Source organism: Macadamia integrifolia, chromosome 7 (genome assembly GCF_013358625.1).
Source record: "Macadamia integrifolia cultivar HAES 741 chromosome 7, SCU_Mint_v3, whole genome shotgun sequence".
Classification (NCBI taxonomy): Eukaryota; Viridiplantae; Streptophyta; class Magnoliopsida; order Proteales; family Proteaceae; genus Macadamia; species Macadamia integrifolia.
Genome location: NC_056563.1, coordinates 10405234 through 10421664, shown reverse-complemented (window position 1 = coordinate 10421664; position 16431 = coordinate 10405234). Strand labels below are relative to the sequence as shown.

At 44.9% G+C, this 16431-nt stretch overlaps 1 long non-coding RNA gene across 1 annotated transcript; it reads left to right on the top strand.

The window, feature by feature from the left end:
- The first annotated feature begins 13752 nt into the window (after window positions 1-13752).
- Window positions 13753-15424, top strand: LOC122083661. Its single transcript, XR_006141696.1, has 3 exons — window positions 13753-14004; window positions 14990-15066; window positions 15149-15424. It is a non-coding gene; the product is annotated as an uncharacterized LOC122083661 (long non-coding RNA).
- Window positions 15425-16431: the final 1007 nt, after the last annotated feature.

Here is a 16431-nt window from a genome sequence, read left to right as displayed (position 1 = left end):
CAAGCCTATTCAGTAGAAGCGCAGGAACTTTGTGACTGAGTGAAACACCATCATCAACGAGGAGGTTAAAAAACTCCTGGCTGAAAGATTCATGAGAGAAATAAAATACCCAACTTGGCTAGCCAATGTAGTCATGGTTTCGAAGTCCAATGGGAAGTGGAGGATCTACATAGACTACACTGATTTGAACAAAGCCTGTCCCAAGGATTGCTACCCCCTGCCGAGGATTGACTCCCTTATAGACTCAACGACAAACCTCGAGATGCTGACTTTCATGGATGCATACTCCGGTTATAACCAGATAAAAATGAAAGTGGAGGATGAGGGAAAAACTGCATTCCTCACCACTCAGGGCAATTACTGCTACACTATAATGCCCTTTGGCCTCAAGAACGCCGAAGCCACGTACTAGAGGATGGTTAAAGCAATGTTTCAAAGCCAGATCAGAAGAAACATGGAAGTTTATGTAGATGACATGTTGGTTAAGAGTGCAAAAGGGGTTAAGCCTAGATCTGAAGGAAGCTTTCGAAGTTCTGCGGCATAACCAGATGAGGCTAAATCCTACCAAGTGCGCATTCAGGGTGACTTCTGGGAAGTTCCTAGGCTTCCTAGTGTTGCAAAGGGGGATAAAGGCAAACCCCTCCAAAATTGAGGCCATCCAAGAAATGCACCCGCCAAGAAACATTCACGAAGTTCAGAAGCTGACAGGGTGCCTAGCTGCATTTAACAAGTTCCTGTCCTGAGCTGGGGACAAGTGCCTTCCTTTCTTCAAGCTACTAAAAGGAGGGAAAGGCCACCACCAATTTTTATGGATAGAGGAATGCGAAGTGGCTTTTGAAGAAATCAAAGCCTACCTGACCTAGCCTCCTCTGCTGAGCCGACCAGAGCTAGAAAAGGTGCTACAACTTTATCTTGCTACTTCATCGGTAGCCATTAGTGCAGTTCTCATAAGAGAAGAAGAAAAGACCCAAAAGCCTGTCTACTACGTGAGTCATGTGCTCTTGGATGCAGAAACCCAGTACTCAAGAATGGAGAAGCTCACACTAGCACTGGTCATGGCAGCTAAGAATTTGAGACCTTACTTCCAAGCGCACACCATAGCTGTATTGACGGATCAGCCATTGCGAAAGGCACTCCACATCCCTAGCATAGCAAGGCAGATGGTGAGTTGGGCTATCGAGTTAAGTGAGCATGATGTCGAGTACCAACCATGAAGTGCAATCAAGGGTCAGGCACTGGCAGATTTCTTGGTAGAATGTACATAGACTAGAGAAGAGGGAGCCACGGGGGCCGAGCCTAACAGAAAGTGGAAACTCTTTGTCGATGGATCCAGCACCACAACTAGGTGCGGCGCTAAACTTGTGCTGCAGAGCTCGGAGGAATTCGTAATATAGTACGCCCTCAGATTTGTATTCCCGTAACAAACAATGATGCAGAATATGAAGCCTTGATAGCAGGAATCAAACTGGCAAAGGCCGTATGGCAGAGGATTTGGTCGCACATAGTGCCAAGTCAACGACAATATGAGGCCAAGGAGGAAAGAATGACCAAATACCTAAAAGAAGAGTGTCGTTTGATTACCAGCTTCAATACGTTCGTAATAGTTCAAGTCCCGCAAGAAGAAAATACAATAGCAGATGCCCTCTCCAAACTAGCTACAACAGAACTTGAGGACTGCACAAGCTCAGTATACTTTGAAGTACTAGACACACCTACTTATGAACAAGAGGTGATGTGTAACAACATGAAGCCAGCCGAGCTGAGCTGGACAGACCCCATTATAGACTATTTGTGAGATGGACATCTCCCTGGAGACCAGGTAGAAGAAAGTGCAGTCAAGAGGAGGGCAACCAAATACACCCTCCAAGATGGAGTATTGTACAAAAGGGTAATATCTTGGCCCCTGCTAAAGTGTTTGCCACCGAACCAAGTTGAGGAGACACTCCGTGAGGTCCATAAAGGAATTTGTGGAGGACACATGGGAGGAAGGGCGCTGGCCTACAAGGTGTTGCGCCAAGGATTCTACTAGCCAAAAATGCAGCAAGATGCAATGAAGTTTGCCCGGTGATGCTTTAAATGTCAAGTACATGCCCCAGTACCGCACGTCCCGACTACAGAACTTAGCTCCATAATCTGCCTGATCCCATTCGCGATGTGGGGAATAGATATCCTAGGGCAGTTCAGGAAAGGCAAGGGTGGTGTCTTGTTTTTTATTGTCGTAATTGATTACTTCATAAATGGGTGGAAGCACATCCCCTGGCCAAGATCACTGAGCAGGCAGTAGAAAAGTTTGTAAGGGATGACGTCATATACCGCTACGGTGTCCCAAAGGTACTAGTCACAGATAATGGTCAACAATTCAACAATAAAAAATTCAGGCTCTTCTGCAGTAACTTTAACATTGATTTCAAAAACACTACTATAGCACACCCACAATCGAACGGCCAGGCAGAAAAGGCCAACCACATACTCCTAGACGGAATAAAGAAGAGGCTGGACCGGGAGAAGAAGAACTGGGCCGACCAGCTACTCAATGTACTTTGGGCATACCGTACCTCAGCTCGGACCCCTACTAAGGAGATGCCATTCCGATTGGCATACGAGACTAAAGCATTAACCCCTGTAGAGGTGACCCAAGCTTCGTTCTGATCAACAGCGTTCGAAGCATCACAGAACGAGGTAGGGCTCCAAGCAAATATCGACTTCATAGACGAAGTTCGAGAAGAAGATCTAGTGCGTAATGAAACCTATAAACAAAAAGTCAGGTAGTACCACAACCGAAAGGTCAGGCCATGGGGATTCATAGTAGGTGACTTGGTCCTTAGGAAAGTAGCTGCAATAGACCTAAGAAGTGAAGGCAAGCTAATCGTGAACTGGGAAGGCCCGTACATAGTCTCCAAAGTGGTGTGCCCAGGTACTTACCACTTTCACACTCAGAGGGGTACAACTATACCAAGAGCATGGAATGTTGAAAATCTCAAAAAATTTTACCAGTAGATTGCATTGAAGTCCCCTTGACTGGGCATTAGTCTTATAGTTTTTTTATTTCAGCATATCAGTTTTCATATTTTAATTATTCAATTTCAGTCACAGAGCAGATTAGACTCTATTTTGAGGCAATGTATTTGTCTCAAGTCCATGCCACACATCAATAAACTATGAAGCTTCTCTCAAACATCCAGCTCAGTAGCTTCCAAGACCGAGCTCCAGCTCGGCACTACCAAGACCAGACCCTAGTTTGGCAACTTAAAGACCTTAACATTTAAGGCATAAAGACTGAGCTTTAGCTCGGCAGCACCCAAGACCAAGCTCTAGCTCGGCAGCACCCAAGACCGAGCTCTAGCTCGGCAGCACCCAAGACCGAGCTCCAGCTCGGCACTACCAAGACCTGACCCTAGTTTGGCAACTTAAAGACCTTAACATCTAAGGCATAAAGACCGAGCTCCAGCTCAACAACACCCAAGACTGAGCTCCAGCTTGGCACTACCAAGACCAGACCCTAGTTGGACAACTTAAAGACCTTAACATCTAAGGCATCTTACTTATTTGTCGCAGGAAGAGCTTGGAAAGGATGAGCTGATAATGGGGAGCAAGAGGGAGGATGCTGTTCATGACACCGAACTGCTCGGATTGTGGATGTTCATGCTAGAGATAGGAACGAGCTAAGTTGACTTTATTGGGAGATTAAGTTACAAGACTTTTGGAAAGAATGTATCCTATTTATACGAGAGGGCGGTCGAGAATGGATGGCTAGATCTGGCTGAGATCAATGGTGAACACAAGCAGCCTCTTCACCTGCCCGAGGTGAATTTATGGCTTTGAGACACATGCCAGAACCAACGTGTTTTGTGTTGTTCAAACAGCACATGATCGAAAAAGTCAACCGCATTAAATGCTCTAGCTGTCCAAACCGAACTACTAGGGTGGGGGGCTAGTGATGAGGCCATTTCTCCCTAACCACAGCCTGGCCAAGGAGCAAACTAACGAATGCTACACTGCTACCCCAGCCCTTCATCTGCCTGAGCTGCCACCTCGACCCTCCACCAGCCTGAGCTGCCACCTCAGCCCACCACAAGCCCGACCTGTCACCTCAGCCCTTCACCAGCCCGAATTGTCACCTCGGCCCTCCACAAGCCCGAGCCACCACCTCAGTCCTCTACTAGCCCGAGCCACCACCTTGGCCCTCCACCAGCCCGAGCTGCCACCTCGGCCCTCTACTAGCCCGAGCTGCCACCTCGGCCCTTATCTAGTCGTGCTGCCACCTCGCCCCAAAGTCAAGAAGCGAGGTTCCCAGAAATGTGCTCTCGTCCACTCCTAGATTCAAGGAACGTAATCCCTGATCACAAGGACAGGACTCTATCCACTACTACACGTCATCAGAGGTATCCACTTCTCCCACGTTGGCACTTCTGAGATGAGAGGGGGATATTCCTTTGGTATACCCTAGGATCTGGAATATTCCTAGCATCAGAGAGTTGTCCCTCTCCAGGACTCCACACCCGGTAGGACTCTCCACGAACATCCCCCTTTTCTCCATTCTACCAGTGGCATATAAATACCAAGGTAAGCCTCCATTGAAGGGGATCGATCACTTCTTTTAACTGAAAACTTTATTGAGTATCTACTGTGAAAGGATCTGTCTTAGGCATCGGAGAGTCCAACATCGAGTCAGCTCGGCTCTCTCCTATCTTCTCTTCTGTGCAGATCAGCTAGAACATTTGGAACTGCAAAGAAGATTGCCTGGTCAATTTTTACCCTCCATCGCCACGTAGAAGTACCTCTCCTTCCACTTTTTCACCGAGGAAGGCATGTTGAGGAACATCTTTAGGTCACTGTAAGGACCATCCCTGTCCCTTTTGGTGAAGTAGTACCACCCTGAGGTGTGCCTCTTCACCAAAAACATCTTCTGGAATATGTCCAGATTGTGGTCTGGCCTAGCTTTGAGACAAACACCTCGAAGCCAAGAACATTCCGCTAAGAGTTTGGGGTCAGTTGGCTAGGAGCAAGGCACTAGTGCTCCAAAACCGAGCTGACCAGCTCAGGCATCGAGATCCTAAGGCCCCTCTAGAAAGTGACATCATAAAGGGCCATCTCGTCCCCAAAGGCATCCGCACATTCATCCTTGTCTGGGATGCGCATCACCACGTAATCAGGGATGCCGTATCTACTCCGGATCAAGTCTAGAACCTTGGGCAACAGGATACTCAGGGTATTCACCACATTTTTCTTCTCCTCGGAGGAGGAAGCAGAGCCTTCCCCCTCGGACTCTACTAAGCCAGCCTTAGGGGCTTCAGCGCCCGATGGGCCTGTAATTGAAGTACCCGCTGTCGTGGCACTGAGGGGCTGGGCTGGGGTGATCGAGCTAGCATCGCCCCTAGCCGAGACGGTCTCAGGCGAGACCACCTCTAAAGGCTCAGAGTTTGAACCACTACCCAATCTTGAGCTGCTGCCCGAGCTGGAGTTGTCACCAAAACCCAAACCATCATCGGAGCCCAGACTGTTGGAAGTGTCACCACTGGAGGACGAAGGATTAGGAATTGAGCACTCTGGGTGGTCTTCCCTAGGCCTCACCATCGTTAAGGGTGTCTGGTTTGGTGAGTCTGGGTCATGTGTGGATGCCATATTGGGATCACTGGGACTACAACTAAGGTACGCGAAGGGCTGAGCAGAAGATAGGTGGGTCACAACCATAATGTGATCTTACTTACTTGTCATAGGATGAGCTTGGAAAGGACGAGCTAATAATGGGGAGCAAAAGGGAGGACGCTGTTCATGACACCGAATTGCTCAGACGGTGGATGTCCGTGCTGGAGATAAGAGCGAGCTGAGTTGACTTTATCGCGAGATCAAGTTACAAGACTTCTAGAAAGAACGTATCCTATTTATAGGAGAGGGCGGTGGAGAATGGATGGCTGGATCTGGCTGAGATCAACGGTGAACACAAGCATCTTCTTCGCCTGCCCAAGGTGAATTTATGGCTCTAAGACACGTGGCAGAACCAATGCATTTCATGCTGAACGAACGGTGCATGATCGAAAAAGTCAACCACATTAAATGCTCTAGCTGTCCGAACCGAACTGTTAGAGCGGGGGGTTGGTGATGAGGCCATTTCTTCCTAACCACAGTGCGGCCAATGAGTGAACTAATGAATGCTACACTACTACTCTGGCCCTTCTTTTGCCCATGCTGCCACCTCAGCCCTCCACTAGCCTGAGCTACCACCTCGACCCTCCACCAGTCCGAGCTGTCACCTCGGCCCTCCACCAGCTTGAACTGTAACCTCAGCCCTCCACCAGCCAGTGCCACCACCTTGGCCCTCTACCAGCTTGAGCCACCACCTCAGCCCTCCACCAATTTGAGCTGCCACCTCGGCCCTCTACCAGCCCGAGCCGCCACCTCAACCCTCATCTGGTCGTGCTACCACCTCGCCCCAACGTCAAGAAGTAAGGTTCCCAGAAACGTGCTCTCGTCCACTCCTACATTCAAAGAACATAATCACTATTCACAAGGACATGACTCTATCCACTACACATCATCAGAGGTATCCACTTCTCCCACGTTGGCACTTCTGAGATGGGAGGGGGATATTCCCTTGGTATACCCCAGGATCTGGAATATTCCAAGCATCAAAGAGTTATCCCTCTCCAGGACTCCACACCCGGTAGCACTCTCCACAGACTCCCCCCTTTTCTCCATTCTACCAGTGGCCTATAAATACCAAAGTAAGCCTCCATTAAGGGGATCGATCACTTCTTTTAACTGAAAACTCTATTGAGTATCTGCTATGAAAGGATCTGACTTTGACATCGGAGAGTCCACCGTCGGGTCAGCCTAGCTTTCTCCTATCTTCTCTTCTGTGTAGATCAGCTAGAGCATTTGGAACTGCAAGGAAGATTTCCCGATCAATTTTACCACATCACCCCCAATGGTTGGCCAACATTGTACTAATTCCAAAGAATAAAGGAAAGGTACGAAAGTGCGTAGACTTTTGGGGATTTTAATAAGGTAAGACCTAAAGATGACTTTCCATTACCTCACATTGATGTATTGGTTGACAACACGGTAGAGCATGCCTTGTTATCATTCATGGATGGATTCCTCGGTCACATCCAGTATATCAGCAGATTTATAGCTTAGTTGACTACAATCTGCAAATCAATTTTTAACTAGTGGAAGGAGAACCACTTCTGTTATACTTATCAGTGGGAGAATATTCCACAGGCTTATTACTAGCACAAAAAAAGATAGCAAAGGGGGTAGAGCATGCCATATATTACCTCAGCAAGAAGTTCCTGGGAGTATGAGACAAGATACACATCTTTGGAAAGAACTTATGCTGCACTGATTTGGGCGACAAAAAGGTTGAGACACTATATGGTTTCTTATCCAGTGCATTTGATCTCAAGGATGGATCCAATCAAATACCTCTTCAAGAAACCAGCTCTAACAGGACGGATGGCTCATTGGCTACATGTACTATCAGAATTTGACATCACCTATGTTACTCAAAAATCTATTAAGGGCCAAGGTATTGCTGATCATTTGGCTACCCACCCCACAGAAGATGGAAGAGCCTATGCCTTTCCCAATGAAGATATCACCATAATAAAGGAAGAAGACACAACTAATGAATGACAGCTGTTCTTTGATGGAGTAGCTAATTAAAAAGGGTGTGGCATGGGAATATTGCTTGTCACTCCTGATGGTCTTTATTTACCTTCATCATTCCACCTCGATTTTACCTATACCAACAACATTGTTGAATATGAAGCCTGCGCTTTGGGCTAGACATAGCCTTGACTATTGGGGTGAAAAGGATCAAGGTGTATGGAGATTCATCCATTGTTATTTGTCAGATGCAAGGAAAGTAGAAAACCAGAGATGAAAAGCTTAAGCCGTATCAAGAACATCTGGAAGAGGTAATTGAACACTTTGAGAAGATCTCGTTCAAATACTTCCAGAGAGATAACAATAGGTTTGTTGATGTCCTTACAACCTTGGCTTCTATGGTAGAGTGCAACCCTATGGCTAGGGTTTGACCAATCTTGGTGGAACAAAGAAGCAAGCCCATTTATCAAAACTCGGTCAACTCTCTCACCATAGATGGTTGATCTTGGTTCGCTCATATTGTGGATTTCATCAGAGAAAGGAAATACCTGGTTGAAGCCACAGAAAGAGAAAAGAAATTTGTAAGGAGATATGTCACCCAATTTATCCTTCAAAGGGACTTGTTATACAAGAGATCCTATGATGGAATACAGTTGCTGTGTGTGGATGAAGAATAAGCCACAACCATCATGGAAGAAATTCATCAAGGCCTCTGTGGACCCCATATGAATGCCAAGATGTAAGCTAAAAATATCCTTATGCTGGGATATTACTGGAACACAATGGAGGCAGATTGTGTGGCCTTTGTCAAGAAATGTCACAAATGTCAGATATTTGCTAATATCATACATATCCCACCGACGAAGTTGCACTTGCTCAGTTCTCCTTGGCCATTCTCTAATTGGGGCATTGATATCATAGGGAAAGTTAACCCTAAAGCATCCAATGGTCACAAGTTCATCTTGATAGCTATTGATTATTTCACTAAGTGGGTAGAAGCTCAATCATACACAGTACTTACATCTGCTAAGGTGGCAAAATTCATCCAAGAAAACATCATTAGTTGTATATCGGATCAGGGATTCCATTTCTGGGGCAAGATCGATAAAATCTGTCCAAAATTCGATATCATAAGGCATCGCTCTACCACTTACAGGCCACAGAACAATGGGGCAGTAGAAGTAGCCAACAAAAACATCAAATTCATCTTACAAAAATTAGTGAAAACATATAAGGATTAGGCAAATAAGTTACCCCTTGCCTTATGGGCATATCGGACCTCTGTGCGATCCTTGACAGGAGCAACTCCTTTCTCCTTGGTGTATGAGGTTGAGGCAGTTCTACCTGTGAAAATCTTGGCACCATTTGTAAGGGTGCTCTTGGGTAGTTAGTTACCTGAAGGAGAATGGGTGAAGGCCAGACATGACGAGCTCAACTTTCTTGATAAAAGACGTATGTAGGCCATGAATAATCTGAAGAAATATCAACTAAGAATTGCAAGGGCCTTCAACAAGAATGTGAAGACCCATCACATAGAAGAGGGTGAACTTGTTCTTCGAGAATAAAGAGCCCCGATTTATGACCCAAGAGAAAAATTTAGTCCCAACTGGAGTGACCCATTCACTGCCAAAGAGATTCTACTAGGCAAAGCTATAAAACTCATAGATCACAACAGCAAAGAAATACCTAGATGGGTCAACGTGGATCAACTCAAGAGATACTATGTCTGAAAGGGTGAATAGCCCGAGCTACGTCAGATCTGATTCCTCTAGAGGGATATATAGGCAACATGACATGTGCAAGTGCGGTCTCAACCATTTAAAGGCAATAAATTGGTTGCTAGATTAATAATCAAAGTATCTAAAAGGTCATCATAGTCTATGTCCCCAAAGAATCACAATTTTGCATACAAGGCCATTAGGTATCTATCATTCGCCTATGATCCTCTAAATTCTTATCCAAAATTTAATCCCCTAAAATGAAAATTGCCACCCGACACTAGTATGTCAAGGCCAGTTTATTCTCCATCCTTAATTAGTAGAAAAAAAGAGAGAACTTAATGCAACAGTGACAAAGGCTTGGTTGTGTAAGTAGCTAATAGGTAATGCTTTGATAAATCATCACATCTCCTTTTGTTTGTGATAGTTGTAGGAAAAGTCATGGACTCATTGGATGAGACATTAAGAAAATGGACCTTGGACATAAACATGATGGCACCAAGACTGCTACAATCTGTGAATATGTCGATGCTCGGTCAGATTGGGTATGTAAAGCTACATCACCATGTACTCCAACAAGTGCCTTAACACTAGGATACCAATCTTCATGTATTTCAGTTTGGATTAGTTGAGATCTGCCCGACTCTCGAAGAATTTTGAGTTTGTATGCTATCTCCAACCAAAGGTAGGTTAATACAACCATCTTTGAAGAAAGATTACTCAGAGGAAATTCAGAATTTCCTTGGATGGAAAGAGGAGGAAGTGAAGCAGTTTATCAGATATGAGAAGATCGACATTCTGAAGGTAGCCAGGATCTTCATTTGGTATCTATCATTGGGAGGAATCCATCGACAAAGATCACAGGATTCTTATCTACTTTGCATGATAGCTCACTATGTTCTCTGAACTCCTGGACGTGGTGCACCATTTGTTCTGATAGAAGTGGTAAAACAATTGAAGAAAGGAGGTGATATCATCCCTACGGTCCTTACGAAAATGCTCTAGGGATTTGATGACATAGCCATAGATTCAGACTTGATCAGTATCAAGGAAGTCTTGTAATTTTCTAAATTTGGCTCCTCGAGAAACTAAGGTTGACTAAGCCATCGAAAGAATGCCAACCAGGAGCTCTTTGCTACCAAAAAAGAAGGGAAGCCCCAAAATTCATGCTCATTGTTGATTGGAAAGAGTACCTACAAGGAAGAACTACAAAGGACATTGCATGGAGATGCCCAGGGAAGCCACAGGAAGATTTTCTGATGAAGACCCCTGGATACAACTACATCAGGTTATTGGGATTGACTCATACATCTTTTTACTTGACCACTTACATTAGCCAGTAGTATAGACTGAAAGCAGATGATCCCAAGAAGTTGAACTTTTACCGACCCTAAGAATTGTTTCCCTATATTATTACCTAACTATCCCGTTTATAGTAGGAAAGTTATTTTCTTGTAATTCACTTGGTAGTAAAATGAGAAAATATTTGGATTTTTCGTGTTATCCCGATTACTCTGATGAAGACTTGAGTTGTGGAATTAATTATGCCTAAACATTCCAAACCATAAATAAAAGGAAATTTTCTTTGTGCCAAAGATAGGTTTCATTCATAAAATGCTAAAATAAAAAAAAAAGTGAACAAACAGGGGGAGGGAAAAGAAAAAGGAAAAAATATACATATATTTGTACTTACAGGGACTACAAGAACAGATCCCTAAGAGCCAAAATCCTCATATGAACCATACTCAAAGTCACCCTCACGAAATGGCAAGGAGTCAGTGGGTGTCATTCCCGAATCCGCCAACCTTTGGGTTAGATCCTGAATCTGTGCTTGCAGCTGGGCATTCTCCTGTTGATAGAAGCGGACTTGGTCCTCTAAGGCAACAATCCTTCAATCCTAAGAAATAAGAGAAAAATCAAGAAAAGAAACAATTCCATTGAAACGTCTCCAAGTGGCCCAGGTTCATTGAACCGGCCCAGGTGGCCCAATTGCATTTACCCTGCCTCAGATGGCCTAATTTTGGCCCCAGGTGGCAATATTGCATTTACCCGGCCCCAGGTGGCCCAATTTTATTAAATCAGCCCTAGGTGGCCCAATTGCATTGACCCAACCCCAGGTGGCCTAATTTTATTAAATCGGTCCCAGGTGGCCCAATTTTATTAAACCGGTCCCAGGTGGCCCAAGTTCATTGAACCGGCCCTAGGTGGCCCAATTTCATTGAACTAACCCCAGGTGGCCCAATTGCATTTACCCAGCCTCAGGTGGCCTAATTTCATTAAACAAGCCCCAGGTGGCCCAATTGCATTTACCCGTCCCCAAGTGACCCAATTTCATTTATCTGGCCCCAGGTGGCCAAATGTCATTAACCCGGCCCCATGTGGCCCAATCTCTTTGAATCAGTTTTGAGTGGCAAGATCTCATTATTGATTTTTGTAGACTGGCACATAAAAGCCCAGTATAGGAAAAAAGACAAAGTTCAAATACTAACCTCTTTTACAGGATTGGAAGAGCAGTGAATTTCTCACCCGTAAATCAGTAGCCCAGGTAAGTCTCAAACTTCAAAATAGTTAAAAGAGAGTACCTATTGCATTTTTCAACTCTGTTATTAATAAGAAAAATGAACGTAGCATATGCTCTGGGTGACAAAATGTGGTCATTCTTTTCTTTACCCTACGACCGTTGGCACAGGCCTCGGCTAAAGAGGGGCATTCTGTAGACACCTAATTTTGTCACCCCATCCGGTTATTATGAATTGTGGATCTTAGACGTGACTTCTTTCTTCGGATCGACAGAGATGATAATTGTTTTAGGAAACCCAAAAACATCCCCTAGCTAAAAAACCCCAGAAATCCCATGTAGGAAAAAAGAGGGTCCAATTTTGACTTTTTATATATGAAGGAATCCCGGTTAGGATAACCATATGGAAGAATAGTACTTAGAAATTGATTCCAATAATATATGGTATGTCAAAAATCGGACCTTCGGATCTCCCACAATCTTCCCTAGAAAATCATATTTTTTGCATGAATGTCGCGTGCACCGGTTGGCCAGCCAACCAACCAGTTAACTAGCCAACCAGCTACCCAGCCAGCCAGCTAACCAGCCAACCTGCCTTCCTACCAGCTAGTAGGCCAACCTCGTATGTCACGCATGCTGGCTAGCCTAGCATACCGCATGCGCCAGCCGTGCCAGCCTATGCCCCCATGAGCCATGTTGTGTGCACCCGTCGTGCCAAGCCATGGGCCCCCAATTCCATACTATACACCCTCATGTGCCATGCCATGTGCCCCTGCTATGCCAGCCTACTCCCCTACATGCTATGCCATGCGCCCACATCGTACCAACCCGCTCACACCCGTCGTGCCAGCTTGCTCCTCCGCGTGTTGCGCACCCCCATGTGCCTTGCCATGCTCGCCCCATGTTCCATGCCGCGCGCCCCTGTAGTGCCAGCCTGTGCCCCCATGTGCCATGCCGTGTGCCCCCGCATGTTATGCTCGTGCACACCTCGTGTGCCATGTCGCGTGCCCCTGTCGTGCCAGCCTGCACACCAACGTGCTATGCTACGTGCCCCCACATGCCACGTCGCACACCCCCATGTGCCATACCACGCACCCCCATCGTGCCAGCCCCATGCACCCACTACCTGCCAGCCCTTTTGCACCCATGTATACCTCGAACACCCCTGCCTAGCCTTGTGTGCTGTCGTTAATGGCCGGAATATATGTTCCGTCGAAATTTCTTCACCCACTTATGCACCTTACCTTGTCTAGCTAGCATACCCTACTCCGTAACCTCCCATTGGCCCAAAAAGGAATATTCTCACCTCATTGGCCCAAAAAAAAGACTCGCTTTTCCTATTAGTCCAAAAAACCATCTCCGACCCCATTGGCCCAAATTTTCATTTTTTCATCCCATTGGCTTAAAAGAACCACTTTTTCTACTATTGGCCAAGGGAATTCCCTTTCTCTCCCCATTGGTTCAAGAATCCTATAAATACCCCCCTCCCTTTGTTTTTTCACAACACACACCACAACATCCAAGCCTCCAAGTGAGCATCCTAGGAAGAGAAGCTCTGCCCTCTCTCCTCCCCTTCCCCCCTTGAGATATTTCAGGTTTTTGGAGAGACCTTCATAAGATCCGAAGTGTTCTTCGGATCTTCAAAGTGTTCTTCGAGCCTTCAAAACTTCTCAATCCTTTATCTTCTTTGAGTGAGATTTTGTGTTGAAAAAATTTTCCCTTAGTCTCCCACCCCCTCTTGAGGTTTGTCCAGTCTTCGTGGAGATCTTTGTAAGATCCGAAGTGTTCTTCGGGCCTTTGAAGTTCCTCAATCCTTAGGATCAGCCTATCCCCAATGGAAGCTCTACCAGAGTGCCACCTCAACCTAGCCCTCTCATAGCCTATTCCCAGTGGAAGCTCTACCAAATCGACACCTCAGTAAAAATTCAAAAGTAGCCCCTCCCTAACGGAAGCTCTACCGAATTGATACCTTGGCCCAAAACCCGAAAGTAACCGTTCCTAGCAGGAATTCTAGCCCATTATCACCACCGTCAATGTCTCTTAAGAAAGGAAGTTGGAGGTCAAGACCATATTTCCTGAGCCAGAAGAATCCAAAAAACTGCTCGTGCTGGGACTAATCGGGGTCCCACCCCTCTCGACCCGAAATAGGGTTCAAGCACAGTATAATTTCTTACCCAAATTAGTATAATGTAGACTCTATATTGACCTTGTTTTAGTGTATATAATCATTTAAATTCAGTTAATGTACATATATGTGATAACTTAACCACACATACGGAATAGGAATAATTATGGAAAATGTTTGTTTTGAAGCATCTAGTAGGAAGACCGGTTGAACCGGGTAGATTGGGTGCATAATACCTTCCCAACTCTACAACCTGCCACTTACCCTAAATCTCTGGACCATACCAACTTTTTGGCTCTCTTCTTAGGGATTGGGCCCACCCCTGGGTCCTAGGCCCATAATCCTAGGTGGTGACAACAAACCCTTTTGCATGATCCGACCCCGTATTGGACTATCATCAAATCCCCGTCTTAATTGATGATTTTACACTCCTACGAAATAGGCCCCCATGTATCTCCAAATGGCGATACGGTAGTGCGGGGCCCATGGGTAAGCACACACGACACACCCCTCCCTCAAGAAAGAGAAAGAGAGGAGAGAGGACAGAATGGATGTAAGCCCTTTTCCTCCCCGATAAAGGAGGAACGTAACATTTTTTCTGGCCGCTACCCTCACACTCACATGCATACCATTTTTAGATGATCTTGCAATTTTTTTGGCTGAGGACCTAGAACTAGGACCCAATATAGAACTTTCAGTTGAGGACTGGTGGGTCCCTAAAGATCTTGGGCACGGTGTTGAGTGCCTGTGAAAGAGCTGTGTTGCCGGCAACAGTGATGCCCGAACCAAGATTCTTTTTTTATTCTTTGTTATGTTACCCCTTTTGTGCTCTGGATACTTAAATTGTATTTCTTATGTATATATCACGCTTACGGGCCCACATGTAAATATACTATGTAACACAATTTGGGTATCAAGAGTATTGGGGTATTTACAGGTATATACATACAAGACTTTTGCTGGAATACAGATTTGACTTACTTTAGTTGTGTGTATGCTGTGTCGTGGTTACTGCATCAGATGATCCTGGCAAGTTTTGGGTTAATAGGAGTTAACTCGATCACTGGTCTTGTTCTGTGAGAATGGGTTGTCACAGTGTGAGTGTCCAAAGACTTCTCATTTGATTGTCCTTTAACTTCTTTATTTGCTTTTATTTTGACCATTCCTTATATTTCCTAGGACGAGGAGAATGCTACTTTGAGGAGACAAGTCAGCTCTCAACAATAAGAGCTTGCCTAGTAGGACACTCAGATCCTGGATCTTACTCGGAGGATGGCAAACTCAGAATTGCCTCTTGATAACTCCTTGATGTTCCCTAAGGATGACCCCAAGTATAGCTCGGATGAGGATTTTGATTCTTAGGGACCTGTTCTTGTAGTTCCTGCAAACACAAGTATATGTATATTTTCATGTTTATTCATCAATTTTTTTATTATATTTTTTTGTATTGTCAGACTTGGCATTTTATGAATGGAAATCTATCTTTAGCATAAAGAAAATCTCCTTTATTTCTAATTTTGAATTTTTAGGCACGATTAATTCCACAACTCAAGTCTTCATTAGAATAATCAGAATAACATGAAAATCCAAATATCATATCACTTTACTACCAAGTGAATTTTATAGAATGGAAACAACTTTCTTACCACAGACAGGATAGATAGGTAACAATGTGGGGAGATAATTCTTGGGGTATGTAAAAGTTCACCAATTCCTCTGGGTCCTTTGCTTTTAGTCCATACTATCGGCTGATAGAAGTGGGTAAGTAAAAGGATGTATGAGTCAATCCCATCAACCTGACATAGTTGCATCCAGGGGTCTGCATTAGAAAACCCTCTTGTGGCCACCATAGGCATCTCCATGCAATATCCCGTGCAGTTCTTCCTTGTAGGTACTCCTCCTAATCAACAATGAACTTGAATTTAGAGACTTCTCTCGTCTTGGTAGCAAAGAGTTTCGAGTTGGCATTCATTTAATGGCCTGGCGAGTTTCAGTTTCTCAAGTAGCCATAGTTGGAAAATAGCAAGAATTCCTGATAATGATCAAGTCCAAATCTATAGCTATGACTAATGTCATCAAATCCCTTAAGTGTCTCTGCAAGGACCGTAGGGATGATATCACCTCCTTCCTTCAATTGCTTTACGACTTCTATCAGAATAAGTGGTGCTCTACATCCAGGAGTTTGGAGAACATAGCGCTATCATATAAGTAGATAAGCATCTTGTGATCTTTGCTGATAGATTCCTCCCAGTGATAGATACCGAATGAAGATCCTGGCCACCTTCAAAATGTCAATCTTCCCATATCTAATGAAATGCTTCATTTCCTCCTTTTCCCATCTGAAGAAGTCCTGAATTTCTTCTGAGTAGTCTTTCTTCAAAGATAGTTGAATCAATCTGCCCTTAGGTGGAGATAGCATACAAACTTGGAATTCTTCGAGAGTTGGGAAAATCTCAACCAAC